This window comes from Octopus bimaculoides, chromosome 1 (genome assembly GCF_001194135.2).
Source record: "Octopus bimaculoides isolate UCB-OBI-ISO-001 chromosome 1, ASM119413v2, whole genome shotgun sequence".
Lineage (NCBI taxonomy): Eukaryota > Metazoa > Mollusca > Cephalopoda > Octopoda > Octopodidae > Octopus > Octopus bimaculoides.
The window spans coordinates 107,002,523-107,011,003 of record NC_068981.1 but is presented as its reverse complement, the minus strand read 5'-3'; the positions used below and the strand labels follow the sequence as shown (position 1 = coordinate 107,011,003).

Below are 8,481 nucleotides of genomic sequence, written 5' to 3'. Positions count from 1 at the left end.
TGTAAAAGCACCCACTACACTCTCTGTGTGGTTGGCGTTAGGAAGGGCATCCAGCTGTAGAAACTCTGCCAAATCAGATTGGAGCCTGGTGTTGCCATCTGGTTTCACCAGTCCTCAGTCAAATCGTCCAACCCATGCTAGCATGGGTTGGACGATTTGACTGAGGACTGGTGAAACCAGATGGCAACACCAGGCTCCAATCTGATTTGGCAGAGTTTCTACAGCTGGATGCCCTTCCTAACGCCAACCACACAGAGAGTGTAGTGGGTGCTTTTACATGCTACCGGCACAAGGGCTAGTCAGGCGGTACTGGCAACAGCCACGCTCAAAATGGTGTATTTTATGTGCCACCCGCACAAGAGCCAGTCCAGGGGCACTGGCAACGATCTCGCTCGAAAATCCTTACACATGTCACAGGCACAAGTGCCAGAAAGGCGATGCTGGGCACAGGTGCTATCCCGATTTCGCTTTCGGAAAATAGGCTGTACCATCTTTCTTCCAAACATGACCTTGTGAATTTTGTCCTAAAACAATTCAATTTTTGACTCGTCTGTCCACAGAACATTTTCTCAATGTATCAGATTTATCTTTATGTTCATAAACAAATTTTAAACGGGCCTCTCTATGCCTTTTAGTCAACAGCGGAGTTTTTCTAGGAGAGCATGACTTCAGTTCATTCCTATGAAGTTCATTGCTGATTGCTTGTAGTGTAACACTAGTTCCTGAAGCTAACAAATCTTGCAACTTCTTTCTGGTGATCATTGCGTTTTTTTTCCATTGTTCACTTCATTTTTCTTAAAGATCTAGGGGAAATCTGGTGTGGTGCACCGGATCTTATTCTGTTTTCAACAATTCCTGATTTTTTTTATATCTTTGAATAAATGAAGATATGGTAGAAAATGGAATACAAAGGGTCTCTGATATTTTCCTGTAACTTTTACCTGCTTTCCACTGTTCAATAATTAAGTTTTTCACTGAATTTGTGAGTTCTTTACTTTTCGCCATTATTACGACACAACTTTATATTGTCTCAGTACTAAATGAAGAAGCTAGTGTTTTGACACTTAAAAATGACTATTGATAAGATTATTGGAACAAACGAGAAAGTTCTAGTTAAAAAAAATTATTTTAACAGTATTTTGTGGCATAGAAAAATCATAAATTTATTCTGTACGAATACTTTTTTCACCCCTAAATATTTATAATTGTATATAGATTCATTAGTTACTATCATTTATTTGTTTCTTTTGCATATTCTTAGTTTATGCATGCGTATGCAAATATAGTATTGGTAAATCCCATTTATGTTCATTAGAAATTAAATAAATAAAGAATTTTGACATGTACGAATATTTATTTCCCCCCACTGTATGTATGTGTATGTATTCCTCATGTATATAGTTTCATTCTTACATAACTAAAATAATCTTAAGATATATAGATTTCATAAATTACAATATTACTCCTCTTATAATAACTTTCTCACACCTCTGTTTATATTTTATCTACTATGAATAATATAATGCATCTAATACTACTACTACTACTACTAATAATAATAATTGATTCATTTGTATGCATATACATGCATATGCATGTACATTTAAGTGTAGGTATATGTATGTATATGTGTGTGTATTTATATTTATAACTTAACCTTATGTACTTTCTAAAATCTCTGATGAAGCCTAGAGAAACACCCAAGTACCTCAATATTTCTCCTACTAATTACTTCAGTCCACTGGAGGGATAAAAGTAGAAAGAGGTATTATTGCCTCTGGACTGAAACAGTGGTAAGATATTATCCCAATTTCTATTGCTATATGTTATATATTTTAATAATTACTGATATTTTTATATATCATATGTAAAGCATGATATGTTATACATGTATGTATATTGTTATAATTATCCTTTCCGTAAATAAATAAATTGACATAATATAATGCCTAAAAGTTGATGAATACCACCTATTGATCCCCTCCATTTTCTTATTGCGCTCTCTCTCTCTCTCTCAATACATATACATATATATATATATATATATATATATATATATATATATATATATATATATATATGTATATATATAAATATACACACACACATATATATATAATCTTGGACGTGTTCCAGTCTTTGGAATGTGGCTATGCCAGGGCATTCGAATCAACACAAGTACTTATTTTTTTAAAGTCTCGTATTTATTCTATTGTTGACTTTCGCCAACAGCTAAATTAAAGAAACGTAATGAAACCAAAAAGCGTTTGTGAAGCTATGTGTATGGGACACGGGACACGCATACACATGTGCATATATACACGACATGCTTCCACACATTTTCAATAAACGAGACTCACAAGCGATTGATGGGCTAGGGCTTTAGCAGAGGACACATTGCCAAGGTGTCCAGCGGCATTGAACCCCAAACCACGCGTTTGCAAAGCAAACTTCTTAACTGCAGAGCCGTGTCTGCTGCTATGAAAAACCGGCAGCATATATACAAATGAATTATATCTGTATAAATATGCATAATCATTCATACATACATGTACACACACATATATAATTATACATACATGTGTTTCAATCATTATCATCATTTTAACGCCCACTTTTCCATGCTTGTTTGGATTGGACAGTGTTTACTGAGGTAGATTTTCTACCTGATAGTGCTTGTGTGACAGTGACATTCATTTAAAACTAACACACGATGCCAAGACAAGGAGCACACACACACACACACACACACAAAACGGGTCTTTCCGTTTCCGTCTACCAAATTTACTCACAAGGCCCGGAGCTATAGTAGAAGATACGGTAATTTTTCAGATTAACACTCGTACGATCTTCACTAGGGTGTTGGGGTTAGGGTTTTAGGGTTATTGTTTAGGGTTACGGTTACGGTTAGGGGCGGAATTCCCTAACCCAAACCCTAACCCTAAAACCCTGACCCTAGTGAAGATCGTGCGGGTGTTAATCTGAAAAATGACCGAAGATACTTGCTCAAGGTGTCACTCAGTGGGGCTGAACTCGAAACCATGTGGTTGGGAGTTGAGCTCAGCGGGATTTGATTGCTTGGACGAATGCCACATAGTATTTTTCTGATGCTCTAACAATTCTGAGAAGTCACAAGCATATTTCTGTTCGAAGAGCAAAGTGTATGGTGTACTGAATCTATCCCAGTATATTATATTAATCTAACGAAAAATTAATTTGATTATTGGAAGGAAGAAAGACAAAAAACGGAAAGGTAGGGAACAAAAGGCAGGAAGAAACACAAACAGAAAGATAGAAAGAAAGACAAAAGGAAAGAAAGAAACGTAAAGTTGTCACCGGCAGAATTTGAACAAGCAACTGCGATGTGAGAAATGAAATACCGCATTGAGGTGAAAGCTGGACGAGGTCCAGCACCTAAGTGTTTCTTGCAAGTAATATAGTGTACATAGAAAACATGTTAATATCAGTATGTCGTGCATGTATATTTCTTATCGCCCTGCAGGAAGTAAACAAACGCTCATTAAAATGTTAAATGAAGAACTGATGTTAATAACAGAGTACGAATCATGCTAATTTAATGTAACAATTTGGAACCTTAACCACTACGTTTTTTTCTCCCCATAACTAATTATATAGTGTTCACGTTTGTATGAAGTAAATGTGTATGTGCATGTTGAAGGCGGAGGTAAAGAAAACGCACGCAACCCGTTTTCGGCGTAACAATAACCCTAAACACCGAGCGTGCGTATTCTTTACCTTCGCCATGTTGCGTGTATGTGTGTGTGTGTGTGTGTGTGTGTGTGTATATATATATATATATATATATATATATAGAGAGAGAGAGAGAGAGAGAGAGATGAAAAGTGGTATATATACAGTGTGTATGTGCAGTATGTGCATGTGTAATACATAACTCCAGGGGTGACAAGTTCAAAAAGAAGCTATGTCCGGCTCGATGAGCCACAAACGAAACAATATCGGACTTACAATTATGGAATACACACACACACACACACACATATATATATATATATAAAACGAAAGAAAAGTACACGAAAATAACGTGTATAGGAAAGCAATAGAAGCTGTAGGTAAAATATCAGACTAACAGTTTCTTCACTAGTGAGAGAGAATGCGAATTCCGGTGTTGAATTCCATCGTATTCCACGTTAACTTCTCCTAAGTAACACTACATACTCTTCTAATAAATAAATAAGTTGTACAGTAGTGGTAGCATCAAAAAGCAGCAGCAGTGACAGCAGCAATAAACACATGTACTCACGTTATTTGTAAAGCATCGTAGAGAAAACTCTGCACCTCAAAACTTATAAGCTTTGTCAACCTTTCTGGGGATCGCTGGGGTAGTGGACAGGTTTGTGTATATTAAATATTGCGGACGGAGAATGTAAACTACAAATTCTAAGTTTGAGAGAAACGCCTTTACTGTACAGCGTGTCGCAAGTTAGCACACGCCTTTGATATAAGTGGGCACTAAATGACGTATTGACAGAATTTCGTGTATATAGATTTTTTTTCTCTTTTGTTATATTTTACACTTTTTTTCTTTTCTAAGCGTGTGAGTCGGCTGAGATATAAAATCTACGTGTCGTTCAGCTCTTATAGGTAAGACGGTGAGACTGCTGTCGTCACAAAAGCCAGACAAAGAGAGATAACTTATTTTTGTTCCACACTTGAAATAATAATGCTCCTAACGACGATTTTTAACATTGTAAAAACAATAGTAATCAGGTCGACTCAGAGACAGGGAGAATAATAGAAAGGAAAGGGAAAATGAAAATGTTGGTGTGTGCGTGATGGCTGGTGCAGATCAGGCTTACACTTACTCTGATCAAGTAAGCTAACAATCAACGACATTCCAACCATGACCATCCCGAATTTTCCATATATTCTGAGGTTTTCTCTCGTCTATATTAATGCAGCAGAAGGGTCACTTAAGATGCGTTTACGTCAGGAGTAGATAGGTAGGGTTTTGTGCACAGGAGTATTGAAAATGAGCCATGCGCTTGTTATGCCGCTGTCAAGAAATTATTTTAGTCAGCCCAAACAACTTGACAACGTACTTAAGTCTTCAGGAAAAAACCATCACTTGAAGAACTGGGTCAGGATAGTTAGAAAAAAAAAATATGAAAACTTCTTTTCTCTTGTACTTCTCTCTACTTTAGAAACAGTAGAAGTTTCATTTACATTCTGCCATGCAATAGAATTTGGATCTTGTTCAAAACGGGGGCACCAGTATTTTCTTAACGAAACACTTTGAAACTTGGGACACTGGTAGAATGTGTCATTACAAAAAAATTTTTTCTGTTCTATAACACAAAATAGATAAGTATACGAAGTCTGAAAGTCTTTCGGTACCAAAAACACGACATAAAACACCGTTTTGAACAAGATACTAGAATTTTTCTGAAAAGTAAACTACCTTAAACCCAGGAACTATATATTTGGCCATTACTTCAGCTTTAAAGATCTTTCGTCATACATCCTGTGACCTCTTCAAAGACTCTCTATCCCACGCATGTCCTCTTGATCTGTTTATTGCATTCTTTTTATTTTCGGAAAATAAGGGAGTGGAGAGTTCCACAATCTATTAAAGGGAACTACTTGAAAATTTCTTTCTTCAAAATGAAAATTTTGAGTAGTCTAGCAGAATTTATTCCTTTCTAATCAACATTAAAAAATAGATCTCAATCCATATAGTATTCCTACAGGTGACAAAAAATTGCAGTAATAGATGATACCTAATTACAGCATGGGGTACATAGGACCAATGGAGAGATAAAAGTTTCTCATGGCTATAGTGCAGTACAGAGGATAAGAAAAAGACACAAAATCTGATCTGTTAATGTCTCCATCAAAAGCCTACTGTTAACGAAATTAATAAATATTAACTTTTATTTGCAAGAAAGAAATTATGTAACCAATGCAAGCAAAGTGAAATGATTATGGTTAAATTGATACTGAGTAGTCATCTATAGTTAGCATTCCAATAGTGTGTTTCTCCCTACTCTTTGGGAAGTATCATATTGAGTATATCATTATTAGTAGTAGTAGTAACAGTAGAATGGCAAACTGGTAGAAACAGTAGCATGTCAGAAAATATATCTTGTGACATTTACTTCAGCTCTTTAGACTATGAGTTCAAATTTTGCTGAGGTCAACTCTGCCTTTCATTCCCCAACCCCAGGTTGATAAAATGATGTACCAGTAAAATACAAGGGTTGCTGGTATTGACTAAACCCATCCCTCTCAAAAGTGCAGACCCTGTACCTAAATTAGAAACCATTATTAGTAGTAATAGTAATAGTAGTAGTAGCATTCATGCCATTGTAGACTGCCTTTAGATTAGCTTGTACCATATTCTTTGCACTAACATATAAAGAACATGGCATCTAGGTTTTTACTTTGAAAAATATCAACAGTAAGGTAGGCACTGGCTTGAAACACAAACATTATTAGAATTGATGAGATGGAGAGCTGACTGAATTGTTAGCATGCCAGACAAAATGCATTTTGTCCACCTTTATGTTTGAACTTCAAATTCCACTAAGGTTGACTTTGTCTTTCATCCTTTCAGGGTCGATGAAATAAGTACCAGTTGAGCACTGGGTCAATATAATAAACTAGCCACCTTCCTAAAAATTTCAGGCTTTCTGCCTGTGACAAAAAGGATTATTAGAATCCATGAAACAATATCATAATAGATAATTATCTAACGTCAGATGAATTCTAAATAACACAGGAAAACAAATGAACATCGTTGAAATTAGCTCATAGCAGACTTATATATAAGTCAGGCACAACAGTTCTAGAATTGTCATAGATTTATAGAGAACTGACAATTCATAACCTGAGTTGTATAGAGAAATGTGTAATTAAATGATATCTTTTGTTTCAGTCATTGGACTACAGCCATGCTGGGGTACCACCTTGAGGAGTTTAGTTGAACAAATTGAATCCAGTACTTACTAAGATAGGTACTTATTCTTTCAGTCCCTTTTGCCAAAAGTTACAGGGACATAAAAAAAAAACCCAACAAAGGTTGTCAAGCAGCAGTTGGGGACAAACAAAACAAAAAAGACACACACACACATATATATACACATAATGAGTTTCATTTAACCTTGATTTACCAAATCTGCTAACAAGGTTTTGGTCAGCCCAAGGCTATAGTAGAAAACACTAGCCCAATGTACCATGTAGGAAATATTAGCCCTACATTCAGTGGGACTAAACTCTAAACCGTGTGGTTGGGAAGCAAATCTTAACATACACCCATTACAAAAATACATTCCATAAATTCATCTACTAAATATTCTAGCAATCTATTCAAGACCTAATTCTATTTTGGTAAAGTTATAAAAAGAAAAGAAAAAATAAGCAAAAAGTTCCCAGGAGCAAAATTGAAATCAATGTTAAGCTGATTTATCATAATAGCAGCCTGCACACAAAACTACTGTTCAAATTTAATGATGGTTAACTATATTACAGAAGTTAAGTAGTTGCTGTAGAGTTACTGAATACAACTTACACAGTAAGACAGATAATTACTAGTTAAACCTGTGGCAAATAATTTAACAAAATGTTATAATATTGATAAATAGATTCTGAAATAATAACTGAAATAACTTCACAAAAAAATAGACCCATCTACTTTTATTCATATACCATGATGAGAAAGAAAACAAACAATACTTTAAAGATAAGAAATAGTATACAACATATTTTCTTTTTCAATTCTGCAAAGCTTGGTACTCAGAGATCTGATATAATTATTTTTTCCAACATGTTTCTGGGCCATGGGTATATGTCACTGTTAGTATATATCACTTTTACAACTAGCCCTCATTATTTTAGTTTAAATAATTAGGAGTTGTGTATTAAGCAACTGATGCTATTCATCATATTAAAAATGTTTTGTTTTTGTTTTAACTTTACCCTGTAATTTGTGAAAAATAACCTTGTGTGTTTTAAGTTGCAAACAGATCAACTACTGACCCTTTGTGACTTGGATGGTGTTAGTGACAAGAGGGCAACTCTAGTAGTATAAACATCACAACTTCAGTTTTTGAATTTTCTTCATGATGAACATACATTTTACTAATATTCACATGTCCAACTCATACCAGCATAGAAGATGGACATTAAATGATGATGACACTCATTCTCTCCCTGGACCCAAGAAGCTTGCTTATTTAAACTTTTACAACAGTACTTTGTGCACAAGTTTAGACACAAAGCCAATGAAAATCATTAGAATCAATGCAAAAAAAAAAAAAGAAAGAAAGAAAGAAAAAAGAGAAAGACAAAACTAAACAGATACAATACAGCCAAAAGTTTAATTTAATGATTAAAATTGTAGTATGAAAAAAATACATCAAACAGCGTTTCAAGTCTGTGTGAATATATTTGTATGCATGTAAACGGCGGAGGGGGATATGAAGTGTGTGCGTGTGCGCAATA

The 8,481-nt window shown here is 35.0% G+C and overlaps 1 protein-coding gene across 14 annotated transcripts in view; it reads right to left on the bottom strand.

Moving 5' to 3' along the window:
- Positions 1–8,481, bottom strand: part of LOC106872289 (polypeptide N-acetylgalactosaminyltransferase 1) — a 527,244-nt gene that overhangs the window by 177,385 nt on the left and 341,378 nt on the right. Inside the window, exon 1 of one of the 14 annotated variants that reach the window (XM_052969051.1) lies at positions 4,283–4,655. The exons of 12 other annotated variants lie outside the window; for them this stretch is intronic. The gene's annotated coding sequence lies outside the window, so the exon portion shown is untranslated. Of the gene's footprint in view, positions 1–4,109; positions 4,209–4,282; positions 4,656–8,481 lie in introns of those variants that run through there. One more of the 14 variants, XM_052969071.1, reaches the window with a different exon arrangement.